We start from the raw sequence: 25,326 nt of genomic DNA on the forward strand, positions 1-25,326 counted from the left end.
GCCACCAAAAAAGGAAAATGATAGAAAAGGACTAAAGGGAAACCAGAGAGGGATTCAGGAGTCATTCTAGGAAAGAAGGAGATCCTGAACAAGGAGAGATCACAGAGGTGACAATGAGACTGGCATTTTATCTGCCCAGGCATCCTTGAGCTGTTGACCAGGAAAGATGCAGACTTCTCACAGGATTTTCCGCATACATATTCTGTACATGATTTGTTAGATTTATACCTAAGTATTTCATTTTATTTGTAATTGTAAATGGTATTGTCTTTTAAATTTTGTTTTCCATATGTTGATGGTTAACATATAGATAGGTACTTGATTTCTGTGTGTTAATTTTGTACCCTGCAACATTGCCAATCTCATTTATTAGTTCTAGATTTTATTTTTTGTTTGTTTGGGCTTTTTTTTTTTGCTGAGGAAGATTGGCCCTGAGCTAACATCTGTTGCCAACCTTCCTCTTTTTGTTTGAGGAAGATTGCTGCTGAGCTAGTATCTGTGCCAATCTGCCTGTATTTTGTATGTGGGATGCCATCACAGCATGGCTTGAGGAGTGGTGTGTAGGTCCACAGCCAAGATCTGAACCCACAAACCCCAGCGCACTGAAGCAGAGAATGCAAACGTAGCCACTACACCATCAGGCCAGCCCATTATTTTGTTGTTTTTTTTTTTAGATTTTGTAGGTATTTTCTGCATAGATAAGCATGTCATCTGCAAATAATGACAGCCTTATTTCTTCCTTTCAAAGCAATCTGTATATCTTTTATTTATTAATAATCATCACCATCATCATCATGCCTTATTTCAGTGGCTAGGATGCCCAGTAATATGGTGAAAAAAAGTGGGGACAGTGGGCATCCTTGTCTTGTTCCTGATATTAGGGGAAAAACAGTCTTTCACCATTAAAGATGACGTTAGGCTGGTCCAAGTGCAGTGGTATTTACAATTAATTGATCACAGCCAGTTACAGATTTCTTTGTTCCTTCTCCACTTCCACTGCCTCACTTGACTAGCCTTTAAATACACTGGACGAGAAACAAAGGAAACCCAGGAGAACTGGAAAACAAGTGATAAAATGGCAGCATTAAGCCCTCATATATTGATAATCACCCTAAACATAAATGGATTGAATTCTCCAATAAAAAGACACAGAGTGGCAAGATGGATTCAAGAACAAGACCCAACAATATGCTGCCTCCAGGAAACACATCTCAGCTCCAATGACAAACACAGGCTCAGAGTGAAGGGATGGAAGATGATACTCCAAGCTAATGGCAAACAAAAGAAAGCAGGTGTTGTAATACTTATATCATACAAAGTAGACTTCAGGTAAAGAGAGACTAAATGGGGCAGTATATAATTATCAAAGGAACATTCCATCAAGAAGAAATAATACTTATAAATATCTATGGACCCAACACAGGAGCACCAAAGTACATAAAGCAACTATTAACAAACCTAAAAGAAGACATTAATAATAACACAATAATAGTAGGGGACCTCAACACTCCACTCACACCAATGGACAGATCATCCAGACAGAAAATCAAAAAGGAAACAGTGGAATTAAATGAAAAGCTGAACCAGATGGACTTAATAGACATATATAGAACACTCCACCCAAAAACAGCAGAATACACATTCTTCTCAAGTGCACATGGAACATTCTCAAGAAGAGACCATGTGTTGGGAAACAAGGCAAGCCTCAATAATTTAAGAAGATTAAATAATAACAAGTTTCTTGTTTGATCACAATGCTATAAAGCTAGAAATTAATTACAAGAAAACAGCTGAGAAAAGGACAAAGATGTGGAAACTAAACAACATGCTATTGAACAACTAATGGATCATTGAAGAAATTAAAGGAGAATTCAAAAACTACCTGGGGACAAATGAAAATGAAAACATACCACACCAACTCATATGGGATGCAGTAAAAGTTGTATTAAGAGGGAAATTCATCACAATACAAGCTCGCCTTAACAAACAAGAAAAAATAAAAATGAGCAATCTCAAACTACACCTAAGTGAATTAGAAAAAGAAGAACAAACAAAGCTCAAAGTAAGCAGAAGGAGACAAATAATAAAAATCAGAGCAGAAATAAATGCTGTTGAAACAAAAAAGGCAGTAGAAAGGATCAATGAAACAAAGAGCTGATTCTTTGAGAAGATAAATAAAATTGACAAACCCCTAGCCAGACTTACAATGCAAAAAAGAAAGCAAGCTCAGATAAATAAAATTAGAAATGAAAGAGGAGAAATAACAACAGATACCACAGAAATACAATAGATTTTAAGAGACTACTACAAAAAACTATATGCCAACAAAATGGACAATCTAGAGGCAATGGATAAATTCTTAGACTCTTACAACCTCCCAAAGCTGAATCAAGAAGAAATAGAGAATCTGAACAGACCAATCACAAGTAAAGAGATTGAAACAATAATCAAAAGCATCCCAAAGAATAAAAGCCCAGGACCAGACGGCTTCCCTGGGGAATTCTACAAAACTTTCAGAGAGGATCTAATACCTATCCTTCTCAAGCTATTCCAAAAAATTAGGGAAGATGGAATGCTTCCTAGCACATTCTATGAGGCCAACATCACTCTGATAGCAAAGCCTGACAAGGACAACACAAAAAAGGAAAACAATAGGCCAATATTGCTGATGAATATAGATGCAAAAATCCTCAACAAAATATTGGCAACCTGAATACAGCAAAACATCAAAAACATCATACATCATGATCAAGTGGGATTTATTCCAGGGACACAGGGATGGTTCAACATCTGCAAGTCAATCAACGTGATATACCACATTAACAAAATGAGGAATAAAAACCACATGATTATCTTAATAGATGCAAAGAAAGCATTTGACAAGATTCAACAGCTATTTATGACAAAAACTCCTAACAAAATGGGGATAGCAGGAAATTACGTCCACATATTAAAGGACATATGTGACAAACCCATAGCTAACATCCTACTCAATGGGGAAAAACTGAACGTCATCCCTCTGAGAACAGGAAGAAGACAAGGATGCCCACTATCACCAGTCTTATTTAACATATTACTGAAAGTTTTGGCCAGAGCAATTAGGCAAGAGAAAGGAATCCAAATAGGGAGTGAAGAAGTGAAACTCTTGCTGTTTGCAGACGACATGATATTATATGCAGAAAACCCTAAAGAATCCATCAGAAAACTATTCGAAATAATGAACAACTACAGTAAAGTTGCGGGGTACAAAATCAACTTACAAAATTCAGTTGCATTTCTGTACTCTAATAACGAACTTACAGAAAGAGAACTCAAGAATACAATTCTACTTACAATCACACAAAAAAAGAGTAAAGTACCTAGGAATAAATTTAACTAAGGAGGCAAAGGACTTATACAATGAAAACTATAAGACATTATTGAAAGAAATAGATAATGACATAAAGAGATGGAAAGAGATTCCATGCACATGGATTGGAAGAATAAACATAGTTAAAATGTCCATACAACCCAAAGCAATCTACAGATTCAATGCAATCCCTATCAGAATCCCAATGACATTCTTCACGGAAATAGAGCAAAGAATCCTAAAATTCATATGGGGTAACCAAAGACCCTGAATTGCTAAAGCAATCCTGAGAAAAAAGAACAAAGCTGGATGCATCACAATCCTTGACTTCAAAATGTACTACAAAGCAATAGTGATCAAAACAGCATGGTACTGGTACAAAAAGGCACACAGATCAACGGAACAGAACTGAAAGCCAAGAAATAAAACCACACATATACGGACAGCTAATCTTCAACAAAGGTGCCAAGAACATACAATGCAGAAAAGACAGTCTCTTCAATAAATGGTGCTGGGAAAACTGGAGAGCCACATGCAAAAGAATGAAAGTAGACCATTATCTCATGCCATACACAAAAATAAACTCAAAATGGATCAAAGACTTGAAGATAAGTCCTGAAACCATAAAACTCCTGGAAGATAATATAGGTAGTATACTCTTTGACATTGACTTTAAATGAATCTTTTCCAATACCATGTCTTCTCAGAGAAGGGAAACAAAAGAAAAAATAAACAAGTGGGAGTTCGTCATACTAAAGAGTTTCTGCAAGGCAAAAGAAACTAGGATCAAAACCAAAAGACAATTCACCAATTGGGAGAAAATTTTTGCAAATCATATATCCAATAAGGGGTTAATCTCCATAATATGTAAGGAACGCACCCAACTGAGCAACATAAAAACAAACAACCCGATCAAAAAATGGGCAGAGGATATGAACAGACATTTTTCCAAAGAAGATATACAGATGGCCAACAGACACATGAAAAGATGTTCAACATCACTAATCATCAGGGAAATGCAAATCAAAACTATGCTAAGATACCACCTTACGCCTGTTAAAATAGCTATAATCACTAAGACTAACGATAACAAATGTTGGAGAGGGTGTGGAGAGGAGGGAACCCTTATACACTGATGGTGGGAATGCAAACTGGTGCCAATACTATGGAAAACAGTATGGAGATTCCTCAAAAAACTAAAAATAGAACTATCTTATGACCCAGCTATCCCACTACTGGGTATCTACCCAAACAACCTGAAATCAACAATCCAAAGTAACACATGCACCCCTATGTTCATTGTAGCACTATTCACAATAGCCAAGACATGGAAACAATCCAAGTGCCCATCAATTGATGATTGGATAAAGAAGATCACACACACACACACACACACACTGGAATACTACTCAGCCAGAAAAAAAGACAAATTCATCCGATTTGCAACAACATGGAAAGACCTGGAGAGGCTTATGCTTAGTGAAATAAATCAGACTGAGAAAGACAAACATCAGATTATTTCACTCATATGTGGAATATAAACAAGCACATGGACAAAGAAAACAGTTCAGTGGTTACCAGGGGAAGGGGGGTAGGGGGTGGGCACAAGGGGTGAAGGGGAGCGCCCATGTGGTGACAGACAAGAAATAATGCACAACTGAAATTTCAGAATGATGTAAACTATTATGAACTCAAAAAAAAATCTCTCCCAATGGATTATAGGTACAAAATTAACAGTAGGGGCTGGCCCAGTGGTGCAGCAGTTAAGTTCGCACATTCTGCTTTGGCGGCCCGGGGTTCACTGGTTCAGATCCTGGGTGTGGACATGGCACTGTGTGGTAAGCCATGCTGTGGTGGGTGTCCCACATATAAAGTAGAGGAAGATGGACATGGATGTTAGCTCAGGGCCAGTCTTCCTCAGCAAAAAGAGGAGGATTGGCAGCAGATGTTAGCTCAGGGCTAATATTCCTCAAAAAAAAATTAACAGTAAAACCCTCCCATGTATAACAGTGGTGGATGACAAGATAGGAGAATGTCCAAAATCTTAAAATTAGTAAAGGTATTCTTAATATATGTGCTTAAAGATGTCTGGTTAAAAAAGGAAGTAAAAGAAATAAAACAGAAGAAAAAAATGATGATGTTAGCTGTAGGATTTTTGTTGCTGTTCTTTATCAAACTGAAGAAGTTCCACTCTATTCTCAGTCGGCTGAGTTTTTATCATGAACAGATGTTGGGTTTTGCCATATCCTCTTTATGTATCAATTGATATGGTCATATAATATTTATTCTTTAGCCTGTTGACAGCTGGATTATATTGATTTTCAAATGTTGAACCAAAGTAGTTGCATCAATATGCGTGTCCAGTAATGTTCTTAACTAATACTAGCCCTTCCACGCTTCATAGTATTTGGCCCTCGGAGGGGAGTGAAGAAGTATCTAGTTGTGTTAAATTGCATTTTCCAAATTTCTAGTGAGAATATATTTTTATGTTAAATTCAAGCTTTCTATTCTGTGAAACTCCTGTCCATATCCTTATTTGTATTAGGTTTTTATTAATGATTTATAGGAGTTATTCAGTTTGGTATCCCTAACCTATAGGTGATAAGTTTTACAGATAATATCTGTTGTATATGATATCATACTTTATGAATTCTTCTATAATTGGCAAGTTTTTCAACATATATTTCTGAGATTCATCCAATTGAAACATGTGGCTTAATTTCATCTTTCACATTCTATGAAAATAACACATTTTATATAACCATTACCTTCTTGAGAAATCTTCACATTAAGGTTGTTTCCATTTTGTCCATTTTTAAAATCATTTTTCTATATGTGTTTTTGTGCATGTTTATAAGAGTTCTTCTAGGAGAAAAATTATTGACCTGTAGGCTATAGGCATCGTGACAAGCAGAATACTAAGACCTTTCCCCAAGATTCTCATCCCCTGGTAGCCACATCCATTCTCTCAGTTACTCAATAAAACACTAATCTAGGTACTTCTGGGAAGAGATTTTGCAGATGTCCAATACTCCCCAAATCATCTGATCAAGTGTTCTCTTGAAAATCAGTCAATTGAGCACAGTATAATTAATTGATTGTGGTCACTGCAATTTCTACACTGGGGCTAGTAATTCTAAATTTTCTGCTTCTCGTCTTTATTGTCAGCCATTCCAATTGGCATATTAGCCTCTAATCTCTCTTTAATAGATAGGCATTTTGTTTTACAGATTAATTATGACTGATACACATTTTCTTGCATTATTTGTCTTTGTGTGCTAAATTTTCATCTTGCTCTAGCTTTGGCTCTGTGTATTTCCATTACTACAGAAAATACAATTTCCCATTTCCTTTATCTCTCTTTTGTACATCATATGCCATCTATTTCTAAATCTATAGCATACAAACAAAAACAGCATATTTTTTAAAGGTATTGAGGTAAAATAATTTTGAGAAGAATTCACTAGATATCACTCCTGTTGTTACTAAAATGACATAGTGCCTAATGCCATGGGACATCACATGTTTCTTCACTTTAAACCCTTATGCGGGGCCTTAAGAATGCTGGAAGCTGAGAGAACTTGATTCATCTTGTAAGGATATATTTTATTTAAAGTATACTTGATTCTTTATTTTTAAGAAAAAACTGCAAAATCTTTCTAAAAGCTATTCATCTTTGAGTTCTTCCTCCTCCTTATCTTTCTTCTCCTTCTTCATCTCTTCTTTTTCTTCCCCTTCCCCTACCCTTACTTCTTACATGTCCTATCTCAATTATGCAAACATGAAGAAAGGAGGCACCTGTAAACTTGGGAGATGTATGTATCTGCAGCATAATTAGCCTAGCAAAGAAGGCTCCTCTCAATATCCCCTGGTTGCAGATCCTGTCTACTGGGGAGGAGATGGATAAATGTGTCAAAGAGCCAATGAGCCACATGGGAGGAAAGGGTTAAAAACTCTTGCAACATCCCTTTGGAGGTCAAACATTATTAGAAACTCAATGATGTTTTGTGATGGTTCAAGATAAGATCTACCAGGAAGGGCCACCAAACACAAGGTCATATGTGCCATGTAAAAAGGGGTAAAGGAGTTGAAGATCTAGACTCTATAATAGAGGAAAGACTGTTTAACTCAAGGAACAGAATATAGGTTCCTGCTGACATAAACATTTGAGGACTTGAACATTTGATTTGATTTCAAGTTCAAGAAGCAGGTCACACCTGCTCCATAAACTTTAAATAAAGCAATGCATGTAAAGTACTTTTATAGTCTCTGACAGAAAGTGACTACTCAATAGGTGTCAGTTATGTATCCCACAATTTCTCTTCCACGCACACCAAGGGAAAAAAGTAGAATTTGTGTCATTTGTTTGCTTGGAGTTTGCAGATTTCTTTGGGGCTTCTTTCACTGCAAAGTACAAACTCACATTGATCCTCCATCCATCTCTAAAATGTCCCCTTACCATTATAATTACAGGTCTTCTATAAAGCGGCTATAACTCAAATGACTTCCTGAGGCTGATCAACATTTATTGATCCAAATATTTGGTGTATTCCAACAGCACTGAAATAAAATTATTCTTAATTATATCAATCCAAGAATTTGGGGATTATATCCCATTCCAGATGTACTTTGTCCAATTTAAATCATTTAATTATCAAAGTATTTATATACTAGGATTTCTAAATTCTTATAACTAATAAATATTAACACTGTGGGAAATACTTCATTTTCTGACAATGTTTATTAACAGACTGAGTCTGTGTGTGCATCATAATAGTGCACTGAATGAAGCCAAACGTTTTTTATCCAAATAAATAGAGAAAATAATTAGGCCACTTCTTTTGCTCAGTAAACCTCCACTCATTTCAAAAAGTTATTCATGGAGATCCCCACCTTATATATGATTGCAACATTATCAATGAAAAATTTAGTGCTATTTTTGAAATGGCAGTTACATAAATTTATTTTTCCACATTTTCTTAAATGTAGCCTACCTTTTAAAAATTCAACACATGTATTTTATTTCAAATAGTATGTTTTACTACTGTGAGTAATAATTTGATGTGTAATGCACAATTCCTTGCCTAGTCCCCTATAACTTGAATTCCTGATTTTATTTAAATTCATCACATTTTTCACAATCTCCATCCCCCCTCCAAAAATCAGTACTTTTTAAATAAAAATTGTATATATTTAAAATGTACTTGTTTTGATATACATATACATAGTGAAATGATTACTACAGTCAAGCTAATTAACATGTCCAGCATTCTTATTTTTATTTAAAAGCATCACAATTTTCAAGTTTCAATATTCCCCAAGTTGCCATGGAGAGAAAACCTCCTTTTGGCTTAAGTTATGGGTATTTTCTTCCCTCATATTTTGTTCTGGAAATAGAGGAACAACTAATTTTAAATCTAAAATATATTTATAAATATTATATCAAAAATTTAAAAGTCTTTTAAATAGAATTGTGGCAGGTTTTATACTGTTTTACTAATAATAACTTGCAATTACAAGGCATTTAGCAATTGTTAAATTGAATTATAGTCTCCTTATTATCATATATAGCTCTACATCTAAGATGTGCCCAACAAACCATAGCAGCATCTTGGTACACTCAATGGGAATAAATGCAATAAAATATTTGGTTAAGTCATAGTCAACACATGCTGATTTGTTTCAAAAAAAGCTTCAAATGTTGTATTAAAAAACTACCAAAGATACTTTATATTTTAGCTTAAAAAATAAAAATAAAGACACTAGCATATTGATAAATGGTATCGTCTGTGTAATCGATTCTGATTTGGTACACTCGGGTAGAAATTTTCAGATAAGTGGAAAATATATTAATGAAAATGAATAGTACTATGTATTCTGGAAAAGCACAGGTAGTTACTATTTTGTTGTAGGCCTTCATTATGAATATAACTATAAGTTATTGCAGCCCAGACTATATCAGCAAGCTTGTAAAGAGATACTTAACTAGCTGTGTTCACAATACTACTACAAACCAAACACGCATAGCATTTCATTTCATTCTCAATGCTCAATCAAAGATGAAGGACTTGGATAGGGTACTTGGATGCCATTGTACAATTAAATTAGAACATTCAAGGATGAAGGAGCATAATTGCTGAAGGTCATACAGTTTGAATATTCTAGGCCAGAAACTAGAACCCACATCTTCTGAGTCCAGAGACTCTTCTTTCTGGGACTGTTTGTGCTTCTAGAATATCTGTATCCAGGACTATGCCCATAGATGACATCCTCCTCCCCCTCTTTATTTGCTATCATACATATCCCTTCTTCGCCCTTACTGAGCTAATTTGCTTTCATCTGAGGTAGGAAGTGTGAATCTGACCCTTGACAGATTTAGAACAGGTTTTTATTTCTATTCTTGTCTCACAGGGGGGAGATTTAAGAACGCTATTTAAATACTTCTTAAATTACATGTGCCAAAATAATATGAAGTTAGAAACTCTTTAAATGGGTGGTAATTCTAAGTAATCAAACACATTAGGAAATATAGACGAGGTCATTTGCAAAGTTAAAAGTGTAAGAACTCAAAGTATCTAATTTAAAAATTAATCTTTTCTTATGTCTGTAACGGAATTAGTTTTCCTCTTCCTTTTTTTCCAGTACTATTTTCTCTTCACCTCTTACTTCACAGTCATATATTCAGATATCCAGTGCAGGAGACATGTCAATGTGCCTCCTTAATTGAGCCAGGTGATCTTGGAGGCAGACTGCCTGAAGAAGTGGCCAAAATTCCACCAGCAACAATCAGGTTTAAAGGTAGTGCTTATGTGGATGCTCCTTAAAGCCCCAGAGAACATTTGACAATGTCTGAAGACATTTTTGGTTGTCATAACTAGGGTAGAGGTGCTTCTGTCATCTAAGTGATAGAGGCCAGGGATGCTGCTAAACATCTTCTATACCCAGGACACCCCCCGATCCCACATACGCACAACAAAGAATTATCTGACCTGAAATGTGGATAATACCAAAACTGAGAAACGCTGACCTAGTTAGGCATGCATCTCATTTTCTACTATGAAAGTCTCATAAACAGTTTTGCATGATTAACCTCCTGGCAAGCTCTAACCCATTGGCAATGAGATAGATTTGTGATTGAGATGATCTAGTGCACCGTCCAGTATAGCAGCAACTAGCCACATGTGATTATTTAGATTTAAATTAAATTTGTGATTTAATAAAGCTAAAATTTCAGTTCCTTGGTCACACCAGCCAGATTTTGAGCGCTCAATAACCGCATGTGACTAGAGGTTACTTTATTGTAACATTTGCATCATTGCAGAAAGTTCTATGGCACAGTGCTAGAGTCTGCACATACGAACCATAATGAAATATATGGTAGACACAGTGATATCTCATGTATGGAGGAAGTGGGAGTGGGAAATGTTATCTATTCTGAAGTTTGTATTTTGACTTAATGATCAGCCATGTGCCTACAACAATATCTAGAGAGGTTAAGACATTGAGCAAGACAACCAAAAATAAAGTAAAATAAAAATAAGGTTTTCTTGAGAATGATTGAGGCCAAACTCTAGAATTTGAACTGCATACAATTTAATACACATATGTGTATTATATATTCACATATGAGTTGAATATTTATGTTCGATGGCATGCAAAGGATCTATCATGGGTTTTGAACATTGATTTCTATTTCTTTCTCAATCAAACTATTAGAATAATAGTTAAACAGTTGTTTTTCTCTTCTGAGTGTCAAAAGCTGCTTTGGGGCCCACCTCCTGCAATTTGCACTGGGATATATATCTCTGCTTCATAGCTCTGATTGTGTAAACCTCACTGGGTTTTCTAAGAACAGACTATAAATACACAGTCTGTGTAATTTCCCTCTAAAAAATTATTGCATCCCTCTGATATGTTTGGTTTAACCTTGATTATGGTCCTTAGTATAGCTGCAATATTTGATCTTATTCCATGTAAAATTAGGGAGAAACAGCATTCTCTGTGCTATAAAAAAAAATGCACCAGATCAGTTAAACAGCCAAAGGAGAAGATATTCAAGACTATTGCAATAGGGGAGAGAGATATAACTCAGCTCCACTGAAACAAAAAGCAGAACTTTAAAGGCTGAGGTGAGCTAATGGTAAAACACCGGAGGACAGGCATCAATGTGATTAGGCTATCTGTGTTTGCTAATGGGTGCTTATCTAAGTTAGTCTCCAACTATCACACAGAGTCTGGATACAGGGGTGCTTGATGATTACATTTCAAAAGGATGGCTCCCAGGTCCTTGAGAAAGACATTCCTAGTTTGTAGAAGATTTACATCTCAAAGGGGCAGAGAAAAAATTACAATTGCAAGTTTTCTAAAGTAAAAGTTCTACAAAAAGGAAGTCAGGGGCCTATAGTCAGGAAGAAGTCTGTCTAAAGTTTAGTCAAGCTGAGGGGAACATTAAGGCTGTCTTGGTCAGTGCACAGTGAACTATGACATTTAAACCTAAATTGCTGGGAAGAATCATTTCTGATTTGAATTTCAGTCAGAAAATGGACTATCCCACTGAGCAATATCATGTCCCCCTTATATAACCTAATTACATTTTATAATCCTAACTGAGGCTTAGAATAGTGCTACGTTTTTTTTTTTTTTCACGTTAGCAACTTCAAGAAAGCCGATAGTGTTTAATGGAAAGAAGAAAGAGTGGAAAGTAGTAAGCGCAATTGTACCTAATTATCAATTCAACAGAATTAGGAGAAGAAGATTCACTCATTTTCAGACTCTCTAAGAGCACTTTCAGAGCGCATAGCTATACTACAGTGAATCAAATTTGAGGATAAAGTCTTCATTTCAGAAGCTCACAGAGTAGGAAAGATTAATTCCTAGACAAGTTGGTTATCTTAAAGAGAATTTGCATGGGGCAGACATGCAGGGTTCCCTTGTCTCTGAACAATATTTTCATTTTAACCCATATGACTATAGTGTTATTCTTCTCTTACCCCCAACAGTGTGGATTCTAATTTATCCTTCATCTCCAGAATAAGGCAAGTCTCTCGGTTTCATTTGCTTGTAATACTGCATTTGAAAGCATTTATCACAATTGCAACTATTTGATTAACTGCATAAGTATTTATTTAAAAAATGACTTGCCCTAGTAGCCTGCGAACTCCAGAAGAGCATGGATGCTCATAGCTTGCTTCTCTATTGCTGGGTCTCTAGCTTCTAGCTTAGCACCTGACCAAGAGTAAGCATTAAATGGTTGTTTTCAACATATTGACATTGTGTCATAAACTCTTTGCTTCTTAAGAAACTGATAGATAAATTCCTTTTACTCCTCATCATGTTTCTTAAGGAAATTTTCTAAAATATACTGTTTGTTCCTTTCAAATAATATGACATATTCACAACAATGTACACCACAGTGTAGCATTTTATAAGTTGTGAGGATGGATTTTTCTCCATGTGATATCATAACATATATATTATTAATTTTCAAGACAGAGAGAAATCCAATCACGCCACATACTTCAAAATAAAAGATTTTGTAGATAAGAGTGGTACAACCATATCAGTTTCAAAGAATGTTCCAACTGTATGTGGCCAATAGGGTTGGTGTATATTTCCAGTGATGGTCAAAAACAACTTTTAGATTAAAAAAATTATGACGTAATTATGAAAAAAAGTATACAAATGAGGCACAATGAGGACAATGAGATTATCCTATTTAAATATAACTAAAATGTATTGTATGCCTAATACATCTTAGACACTTTATATATTGTATTTAATAAAGTAAAAGAAAATTATTTGTTGAGGAAATATTACCGTAAGAAGGATAGCTAACAAATATTAACAAAAACCAAGAGAATGGAAAAATGACAGTTCAAACCTTCTCCCTAAAACCTAACTCCAGTAATTAAGTTTGAATTGGAGGATTTTCTCAATTGCAATTCTTCAGGTATTTAGTAAGCTTCATCTGACTGTTTCTAATTCATTTTCACACTCGACAAGAGCTGCTCTTTCAAAACTCTACACTATGTAATGTTTCACATTATCACTTTTACACTTTTAAATAGTTCACTGCCAACCAACACTGTTCATAATAAGGGTTCAATTAAAATGATGACATAAAGAATGAATGATTTTTTAACTTTGCTCTTTTCTCTTCCTAATGGGCATATTATATTATCACATTGATCAAATTCGCAACAAATCTTATAATCCTGTGTTATTTGTCTATAAATTTATGGGGGTTACTTGAATTTTTTAAAAAGAGCATTTCAAATTAAATTTTATGTATTCAATTTTCTGATATACAATCAGAGGCTTTTGACCTAAAAATTATTCCTGAAATGACTTGTATGAAAATGACTTAAGAACAAACTATTTTTCATACAGAAAATATTGCCCCCCCAAACTATTTCTTCCAGTTTTATTGGTATATAATTGACATATAACATTGTGTAAGTTTAGGGTGTACAACGTGATTTGATACATTTGTATATTGCAAAAAGATTACCACAGTAAGGTTATTTAACACATCCTTCACCTTACATAATCACGCTTTTTTTTTTTTGGCTGAGGAAGATCTGCCCTGAGCTAACATCTGCTGCCAAGCCTCCTTTTTTTTTTTGTATGTGAGTTGCCACCACGGCATGGCCACTGACAGATGAGTGGTGTAGGTCTGCACCCAGGAATTGAACCCAGGCCACCGAAGTGGAACACGCTGAACTTAACCAGGACACTGGGGCTGGCCCATAATCACCATTTTCTAAACTATTTTAGATAGCCAATTACTCTTCCAATTATATATATATTCTTTCTGAAAAGTCCTACTTTTTGTTAAATAATATTTCTGTTATGTAACACATTGTGTTATATGTTGGGGTTAATTTTTTCTAAAACAAAAACAAATGTTTAACATTTTGTTCTTAATAAAGTATGTAATATTTTCAATTTAAATTTTGAAGAAAACCATGATATTGTTATATTAACCAACCACTTCCCCTGTCCCCCGCTTCCTCTCTTTCTCCATCTCTTTCTCTCTCTGTCTTCTTCTGTGATTCTGGCTGAAATATGAATATATTACCTTAACAGTCCTATATCCAGATGTCTAGAACTTTTAACCAAATTCCAAAAGCTTTGCATTTTTATTTTTAAAAATTTTTCTATTATCACTTCAATTCCTATGATCATATTTGCTTACTGTACTATTATATCTATCATTTTGTCTAGGGCTCAGCAAACTATCTCCCGTTGGAAAAATCCAGCCCACCACATACTTTGGTTAATAAAATTTTGTTGGAACACAGCCACATCCACTCACTTGCAAGTTATCTTTGGCTTATTTTAAACAAGGACAAAGCTGAATAGCCGCAACATAGCTGTAACAAAGATCATATAGCCTGCAAAGCCTAAAGTGTTTACTATCTGGCCCTATGCAGCAAAAGTTTGCTGTCTCCTCCCCATTGCTTGATATACAACAGGTGCTGAATATATATACTCATTTCTTAATGAAATTAATAGATGGATAGATGGCTGAATGGCAAATAATAGAGAGATGCAGGGTTTACATAAGAAGAGACCACTTATCTTCATTCAGGGTGTTGAGATCAAAATTTATTTCTGGTGTAGGAGTAGGTTTATTGAAGTTAGAGAGAGAGAAGTATGTATCTCTTCATAGAAACAATAAATATTGGGACAAGGTGGTAATGTGAACTAAAAGATTTAGTTCTTGACTATTGTAAAGAACATTTAATTTCAAATCAGAAGAATGTACTAATTTCTGATTGCCTCCAGTTCTCAAAAACTGGATGCTAAGTAAGATCATTAAGTGTGGTAGAGTTCACCATTACCTAATTTAAGAAATTCTCACACCCCATTATGTTCTTCATCTTGAGGTAATTTCACTGCTACTTCTACCTTCACTGTGGAACTGTTAACTAGTCAAAACTGAAAATAAACAGCCTTAATGGTTGCTATAAAATTTTTAAAGTAGAAGAGCTTGCAATACTTTGGATCTTTAATTATCAGAATTATACTGCAGTCCTTTGAAATATGGATAAATGAGAGCCACCTTGAATAAGAAGTTTAATGGAAATTATGCAGCAGAAATCCAGAGAAGGAGAAAGAATATAGTTTCTTCAGTTAGTGAAACTTAATCTCTTGGATTTCTCAAATAAATAGTTAGTGGACTATGGAATCTCCAGAGAAGTGGCTGAAGAGCAGAAATTTTCATGGTTGATAGGAATACATTTTCTTTGGTCATCTATGAAGAAATCTTGGATGGGCAAATACACTATATAATGAGATTGTCGACCTTGATGTTTAAATTTTATTGCTTTTGTGGATTTAAAGCAGGTTTGTAATTTCATATTATACCTAGTATAAAAATAGAATGCATAATTGGATTCTTCAAAATACATGTAGGGACCTGGAACTGGCCACCCCAAGATATGTCTCTTTGGCATCAGGATTATTTGAGGCTGATTGCTTTTGATAAACTGGGACAGGGAAGGAGGCTCTGAGGAATGGAACTTGCCCTTTGTTAGGACCCTTACATTTGTAAGGTAAATCTCTATCTGTAAAAGGTGCCTCCCTCTCTGTACCAGGAAGAAGAAAGGAGATGACCTTCTCTCTAGAAACTCTTAATCAATACCAAAGGCAAGGACTTAAATCTGCATTTTATTGTGCTTCTCTGGTAACCTCCTGTAACTGACTTCCCTCCCCCTCCCAATGGTGGCATCTCCTTAAAGATTAAGCATCTTTCTTTAGGCTGGGAACCGATTGTGGTGCTCATCTGTGACCCCCCAGCCCAAGGCAACACACCTGCCACCCCGAGGCGTTCACTGGGACAGCAGACCTATCTGTCATTTCCATTGAGCGCTGTGCTGACAGAGCAGCCTCATGACTATTGTAAAAGGGACATTTCAATCATATGTGAAACACCCTGTTTGGGGGTATATAACCACTCTGTGCACCCCACTTCTTCGGTGCTCTTTCTTCCTTCGGGAAGAAAGGCCCTGGGCCATGGTTCCTCATAAAGCTTTGTTTAATTTTCTCTTGCTATTCTGTCTCATGTGAATTTAATTCGTTCTCCGGCCAGACGAACCCACATTTGGGAAGAGGAAATGTCTTCCTCCCCTAGATACACAAATGATATTTGTGCCTCATTTCCACTCTCAAAATTCCTTATTTCATTTTTTCCATTTAAATTATCTCTGTCATGCTGTTTTATATTCTTTTTATCTGCTGTTTTATTTATATTTATATTTGTCTATGAAGATAGAAAAATGCATAATAAAGGATGTAGTTGGCAATAAATAAGCTGTAAGACTGCATATTTTGTAACAGTGGAAGCTTGGGACATGAAACAGAAGCCCTGAGCGTTAAACTTTCCTACTCTGTGGCCTCAGGGGACCGCTGTATTACCTCCTGAATAAAAGAAGACCTGGCTGTGGAGCTGTGAGGACTAGAAAAATCTATCTTTGCAAGCACAGTACTCAATTTGCAAGTTAAAGTGGAATATAGCTGAACAATAAATTTAAGAAGCAAATCTACCTGCCATAAAAAGCATTACTGCTTTTCAATCAAGAGACTAGAGAAAAGCAATAGTTGTGAGAGTCCTGATCTTAGAAATAAGCATTTTGAATAAAAGTTATTAACATTAGAGAGAGAATTGCCATATATAATGCTTGTATCAAACCATCTGGTTGATGGATGAGGAAATCTGGCATATCTAGCTGTGAGATATTTTTGAGACAAAAAGCAAAATATTAAGCCATTGTTAATCTTCCATCCTCCTCCAAATGGTAAAATTCAAGCATGAAAAGACCTTACAAATGAAGAAAAAGACACTGAAATGTCAAAAGTGGCCTACAAAAGAACTGTCTTCTTTCTTTTCTTTCTTTGTTTCTTTCTTTCATTTATTCAAGATTTATGTAATCAACAAGCATTGAGTGACAGTAATTTATTGTGATAAACACTGAAGATAAAAAGATAAATAATAAAACAATACAGTAAATGCAGTAATAGAAATGCGCACATTGTATTATTGAACAGCTAGAAGAAGCACATAACAGCATTTGAGATGAGAAATTCAGGAAAGAAAGAAGCTGTATATTGAGTCATGGTATGAGTATGAATTGGCTGTGGGAATGGGGACAGGAAACGGATGAAGTAGAGATTGAGCAGAAGATATTCTCGGCCACTAGTGCCTAATAAGAAAAGTCTTTGAAAAGCAAAACTACATAGTGTATGAAGGAAACAAGTGCCATTCTGGGTGATTAGAGCCTGAAATTTGAGGCAGGCAATGGTCAGTGATAGGAAATAGGGTCAAGCCTTGCAGAAGTCTTTTAGAAATTCTGGAATCTATTCTAAGAGTAACTAGGACCCATGCGAGCATTTTAAGCAGTCGAATTATTGGACATATCATTTTTTAAATAGATCATGTTGGTGGCTTTTTGCAGAGATGGTTTACATAGTTTGAGTGGTGGCCATTGATTATTGATTACTCACGCAAGAGGTATACTCAGGAAGTTGTAATAATGAGGTGTTAGATTAAAACTTGAAATGAGGAAGTTCTTATGAGAATGAAAAGAAGGGAGCCTATTGCAAATATTTAGAGGGTAAAATTGATAGACAATTATAACAAATCTGACGTCAGCATTGAGAGAAAAAAAGATTTAAATATGAGCCTCAGATATCTATTTGGAATGATTTGGTGGATGGTGGTATAACTAAGTAAGATACAAGCTAGAAGGAAACAATAATTTGCTTGGGGAAAGAACAGTGCAGTATTCTTATATGCTATATTTAAGGTGCCTGCAAATAGCTAGATTTAGTGTGTAACTCTAGGAGAGATCTGGACAGCATAATGCTAAGGATGAAACAATGACAGGGAATGGCATCTCACATGTAGACCAGTGGGTGAAGGGCAGATCATTAAAAATTTTCAGTGTTTAACAGATATATCCAGAATTGGAAAAGCAATGGATGAAGAATGGGAACCAATATTAGAGACACAGGTTCAAGGAAGTAAATCACTGAAATGAGGAAACAAAATATTTGTGGCAATGCATAGGTCCAGGCTATCTCCACCGTGTCATGTTCTGCCTACTCTTAAACCAAAAGTTGGCTAAGACAGAAGGTCCACTTTTCATTTCCTTTTTTTTTTTTGAGGAAGATTAGCCCTGAGCTAACATCTGCTGCCAATTCTCCTCTTTTTTGCTGAGGAAGATTGGATCTGAGCTAACACCCGTGCCCATCTTCCTCTAGTTTCTATGTGGGACGCCTACCACAGCATGGCCTGCCAAGTGGTGCATAGGTCCACACCCGGGATCTGAACCAGCGAACCCCGGGTCGCCAAAGCAGAATGTGCAAACTTAACTGCTGCACCACCAGGCCGGCCCCTTCACTTTTCATTTCATTTCTCTTTATTTTCTCACTTCCATCTTGAATTTAAATCTTTGCTATATTCCCCATGTATGTATGTATGTATGTATGTGTGTGTATATATATATGTGTGTGTATATAATTCTTACCATTATTCTAGAAAAGTACACTTTGGTTTGTTTAAAGCTTTTTATAATTATGCAAATATCCTGGCAGTCTCATTGTGAGGTAGTTTTGTTATTGCTTTTGCTGTTGTTTGCTTGGCTTTACTATATCTGCGGCAGATACTGTGATAGATGTTGAGGAAAGCAAAGATAAGTGGATGCTAATCCCAGTTCTTTGGGGGTTTATAATGTAGGTAATAAAATATGCTTAAAAATCACTATCATTTGCTGTAGCAAAGAATTAGAGTGAGATAAATGAAAAAATGTAATATAATAGGATCCCAGTATTTTTAGTTTCCTTCCTTTTCCCCATTTTAGAAATGATAAAACTGAAACCTAGAAAGCTGATGTTGACTTCCCCAAGATCATAGAACTGGTTAGTGTTTAAATATATAGTTCTTTGATGAACAAATGGATGTTTTGGGGGCTAAAAGTTCAGGTTTAGGAGTTAGCCTCAGGATTAACTATGTCCCAAAGAAGTGCATGCTATCATAGAGAGGTAACTATTTAATTACTTTTTCTGGAAAAAGCGTGTTATTTAATGAAGATCCAAAATACATGGCACATTAATTTCCATGCAGTATACCTTGCTACAATAATTTCATGTGCTTAGTAAAAGGAGATCAAGCTCTTTAAAAACAGCAGTTCACAGTCTTTCCTTGTCAAAGCCCCTCACTCTTCCTTCAGAGCATATAGCACACCCTGGCAGATGTCGATCTACACACAAAGAAGTAGGTTGTTCCTGCTGGGCTTCATAAGGAGGAGCTGACAGAAGCCCAGGCATGAGCACATAGCCATGGTCTCTGACATGGTAGGGTACAACAGTCCCTCCATTCTGCACAGAGCCACATGTTGACTGTGTATCTGTTGAAATGTTGCTACCTCCAATACTGATCTACAGAACACTGTGAGGATAGTTCTGCAGAAGCCCTGTTCCAGAACCAAGGGATTTTTATGGCAGTGATGTGTGAAGATGAAACTATCTCATCCACAGCTTCCATTAAGTTGGCTACAGTGACCAGGCCAGGCAACTCGAGCTTCTGTTGGGAGAACTCACAGATCTTTACGGTATGCCTGTAAATGTCCAGGCAGCCATCATGGATCTCCAGAGAGAGCTACTACCTTCCTGGCTACCAAGAGGATGGCACCATCTTCAAAGGCTTTTAAATATTTGAGTCAGGATACTAAAACACACTGCAGTAGGCTGTTGAATATTGCACTGGAAGGACATCTTTGGAAGACCCAGTCGGCTAGACCTTGGTTCATAATAATTTGCTCTGGAAGGTTTGTTGTGTTGGCAATGGCCAGGAGCACAAACTGGGCATCCTTGAGGTTGAGCCAGTCAAAGAATTTGTATGTTATATCTTATTTCAAGCCCACAGGTTGAACTCATCCACAAGCAGGACGATAGTTTCCAGAGGTGGTTTCCAAGTTATGTTACAGCAGCTTCATTGTGAACTACATATGTTGGCCGTTACACATTGGAATAGGAAGCTCCTTTAGAGCAAGGTTTCTGAACCTTGGCACTATTAACATTTTGGGCTGAATAATTATTTGTTGTTGGGAAACTATCCTGTGCACTGTAGGATGTTTAACAATGTCCTGGTCTTTGCCTACTACATGCCAGTAGTAACCCCTCCAGTTCTGACAACCAAAACTGTCTCTGGACATTTCCAAATGTCCCTTAGGGACAAAACTGACCCAAGTTGGGTACCACTGTTCTAGAATTTTACTGGTAAATATATTTGTAAGGCTCTGTTCTAATTTTTTTATTAAATCAACTCACACTTTAAATTATTTAATTTTATAATATTGATATTTTCAAAATGTTTTTGATTCTCTTTATCCACTATGTTTTTATCCAAATTTAGCAAAAACATAAGTAAGAATTCCATGGATACCAAGTTTAACCAAAACTCCTTTGTATAGAGAGGAAGAAATGAGCAAACACAGTAGAACCCAGGTAACGGCAGTAGCCATAAGTAAAGAAATGTGTGCTATTAGATATGTAACCATCTTTATTTAAAGTGATGTAGAAGAGCAGAAACCATTAAAAATTTACTAATTTCATAGAAATACCATACGATCCAGCTATTCCACTACTGGATATTTATCCAAAGAACATGAAATGACTAATTCAAAAAGATATATGCACTCCTATGTTCACTGCAGCATTATTCACAATAGCCAAGACTTGGAAGCAATCCAAGTGCCCATTAACAGATGAATGGATACAGAAGATGTGATACACACACACACTCACACACACAATGGAATACTACTCAGCCATAAAGAAGACAAAATTGTGTCATTTGCGTCAACATAGATGGACCTTGAGGGTACTATGTTAAGCAAAATAAGTCAGACAGAGAAAGATGAATACCATATGATTTCACTCATGTGTGGAAGATAAACAAACAAACACATAGATAAAGAGAACAGACTAGTGGTTACCAGAGGGGAAGGGGGTTGGGGGAAAGTAATAAGGGTAAAGGGGCGCATACGTATGGTGATGGATAAAAACTAGACTATTGGTGGCAAACGATGCAGTCTAAACAGAAACTGAAATATGATAATGTACACCTGAAATTTACACAATGTTATAAGCCAATATGACTTCAATAAAAAAAAGAAGAATTACTAATTTCAATGTGATTTTGAAAACCACTTAGCCTTTCAGGAATTTGGATTTCTTTTTAAGACTGAGATTTATGAGTATCACCTTGACATTTTTCTTCTGCTTTGCTTTAATTTCCCATATACACAGTGTCATTTCTTACTGGTGATGAAAGGCTTCTGGTACAAACAAGCCTTTTACCGGGGAGAGAATATGCTTTTTATGCAATAGAATCAGCTTGCATTTTGGCATTAGAATTTTCTAAAAAAAATAAATATCTCACTTTTTTCCCTCAAAGATTATCCCAATCCTAAGTAAAATAAATTTAGTAAGATGCTTAAATTTAATTGGCAATAGTCTTCAGAGCTGTTTCATTGGGTAAGTTTTCACTAGGATTTTTTTCAGAATCACTGGTATCAGAAAAAGCTTATAGGAAAGGAATAGCTAATTTTATCTTTACCCTATGCTTTAAAGTTATTTAACCTTTAATTCATATTTTTCCTTAATAACATCCAAATAATACCAGCACAAATATTTAATACAACTATTAATGTTGTGTAAAATTCATGCCTTCATAATATGATATATGCAAGTAGTAATGACATAATTATATATCATATATAATAGCTACAATATAATTATTCATTCCTGACAATGAAGACAATGCCAGTTTTTAAATGTTTTTTAAATTCTGTAACATATACATAAGATTTACCATCTTAACCAATTTTAAGTGTACAGCTCAGCAGTGTTAAATACATTCACGTTGTTATGCAGCCAGTCTCCAGGACTCTTCATCTTGCAAAACTGAAACTCTATACTCGTTAAATAACAACTCCTTATTCCTCCTCTCCCCCACACCCTGGAAACCACCATTCTACTTTTTTCTCTATGAATTTGACTACAGTAGGTACCTCATATAAGTGGAACCATAAAGTATTTGTCTTTTTGGACTGGCTTATTTTACTTAGCATAATGTCCTCAAGGTTCATCCACGTTGTAGCATGTCTCAGAACTGTCTTACTTTTTAATGCTAAATATTATTCCATTGTATGTATATATCACATTTTGTTTATCCATTTGTCCATCAATGGACACTTGAGTTGCTTCTACCTTTTGGCTATTGTGAATAATGTTTCTATGAACGTGGATGTACAAATATCTCTTTGAGACCCTGCTTTTAATTATTTGGGGTATATATCCATAAGGGAGACTGCTGGGTCATACAGTAATTCTAATTTTAGCTTTTTGAGGAATTGTCATACTGTTTTCCGTAGCAGATACACCACTTTACATTCTCACCAACAGTACGTAAGGATTATAATTTGTCCTCTGGCTTGACAACAATTGGTTTTTTTAATTTTATTTTTCTGGTAGCCATCCTAGTAAGTATGAAATGGTATCTCATTGTGATTTTGATTTGTATTTCTCTAATGATTAGTGATTTTGAGCACGTTTTCATGTGTTCATTGGCCATTCGTAAATCTTCTTTGGAGAAATGTCTACTCAATTCCTTTGCTCATTTTTTAATTGGGTTGTTTGTTTTTTTGTTTTTGAATTGCAGTTCTTTATATATTCTGAATATTAACCCCTTATAAGACATACGATTTGCAAACATTTTCTCCTCTTCTGTAGGTTGCCTTTTCACCCTGTTAATTGTGCCCTTTAATGCACAGAAGTTTTAAATTTTGACGTAGTCCAATTTATCTACTTTCAGTTTTTATTTAACATCTGAAATCTAAGTTCAATGACTTGCATCATTGATCTTCAAACTGTAACATGAAAAGGTTTAGGAAATCAATAAAAAATGGTGCACTAGTATATGGATATCTAGTTTGCCTAACTGTTGATATTTTTTTAAATGCTGTCAATACCTAGTTTTGAGGCTCTGGTTAAAGGCCAGTCGGTTCCTCTTCTTGAGCAACAGATTAAGTCCACACACCAACCACTTCTCTTTCTGGCTCTCACACTTTGGGTCACTGTATACCAGCCCCAATTGCCCTATGACCAGGTACCAGACAACTAGGGGCAGCTCCTATGCCCCAGAGCCCATGAAATTATTCAAATTAGCCAATCCACAGGAAGCCTGAAAAATCTAGCTAACTTCACCCACTTAACATACATAAGCTGCCCCCTACAGCTCTAGCTTGCTGTTACCCTGGCCCAGGTGCAACTCTCTGTGTGGCTCTGCCTACCAACCTTCTCTCATTTGGAGCTCTAAGTAACAAAAAGCTCTGCCTTTTATAACCGTCCAAGTGTCTTTGTGTTGTGTCCTGCCATCAGGAGAACCTTTAAATCTTATAAAACACTAACCAAGAAAATGTAGAGTGCCATCCAACCAAAAATTAATGGTATAACGGTAAAGATGTCAATTCTGGTGAAGATGACACAGAAAGAAAACATTTGATACATCCTCAATACTTCAAACACATAGAAAAATAGGTAATATGAGAATAGAAAAAAACGGGAGGCTCAAAATAAATATCTTCATGGACCAAAGACAAAACAGAAATACTAAGCTTGAGCCATGTACCTGCTAGTCTATAAACCCAGAGGCAAGAATTGGTGATTGTGCATTCATATCTTCTGAGATAAATGTGTTAAAATATGCTCTACCTAGTTGGATCAAAACCTAACAAAGGCAATAAAAAATGCATATGTCCCTAATGAATGTTGTCATCAGAATCTTAAGCAATAAATTAACAGGTTGAAATGAACTCTTAAAAAAAAGAATACCTAATAAACAAATGTTATTATCCCAGGATGGCCAGAAAGCAGAAGAAAAAAGTCAAAATCGTTAGCCATCTGGGAAATGAAAATTAACATGACAATGAGAGACCACTAATATCACCAGAATGGTAAAATTAAGCCTGATAACACCTAATTTGTCAAGGATGTGGAACGACTGGAACCCTCATATATATATTGTTGGGTGGGGATGTAAAATGACACAAGTACCTTGGAAAAATGATAAGGCAGTTTCATATAAAACTAAAGATACACTTATGCTGCAAACAGAGAGTAAACTACTAGATATTTACCCAAGTTATATGCAAACATATATGTTTACACAAAGCCTTGTACAAGAATGTACATAGAGCTTTACTCATAAAAGCCAAAACTGGAAACACAGCTCAAGTATTGACCTTTAGGAAAATAAACAAAGTATGATATATTCACATAATGAAATACTACTTAATATTACAAAGTAGTAAGTTCCTTGCACAGAGAGAGTGACATGGATGAATGTCAAAAACATTACGCTAAGTGAAAGAAGTCATACACAAAAGAGCATATAGTGTATGGTAAAATTCATAGAAAGCGCTGGAACAAGCAGAGAAAAACTAATCTATGGTGGAAAAAAGTCAGAATAGTGGTTACCTTTGAGAGGAAGAATAGAGGTGGAGACTGACTGGAAAGAGACATATAAGAATTTTTCTGGGGTGATGATAATATTCTAAATCGTGACAGGAGTTTAGGTCATTTGTCAAAACTCATCAAACTGCATGCTTAAAATTTGTACATATTGTTGTAAGTAAATTTTGCCTCAAATTAAAAAAACTGTAAACAAATATTGAACTCTTCCTTATGATTTGCATACTAAAATATTTAGAATGTACACTGATACGTGCAACTTACGATAAAATATCTACAAAAAAATAAGATGGCTTGACGGATAGGTAGAGGGATGGCTAGATAAAGAGATGTGATAAAACAAATATAGCAAAATATTAATTATTGAATACTGATGTTCAGTATGTGAATGTTCACTGTAAAATTCTTTCAAATTTTGTGCATGCTGGAAATATTTT

Source organism: Equus asinus, chromosome X (assembly GCF_041296235.1).
Source record: "Equus asinus isolate D_3611 breed Donkey chromosome X, EquAss-T2T_v2, whole genome shotgun sequence".
Classification (NCBI taxonomy): domain Eukaryota; kingdom Metazoa; phylum Chordata; class Mammalia; order Perissodactyla; family Equidae; genus Equus; species Equus asinus.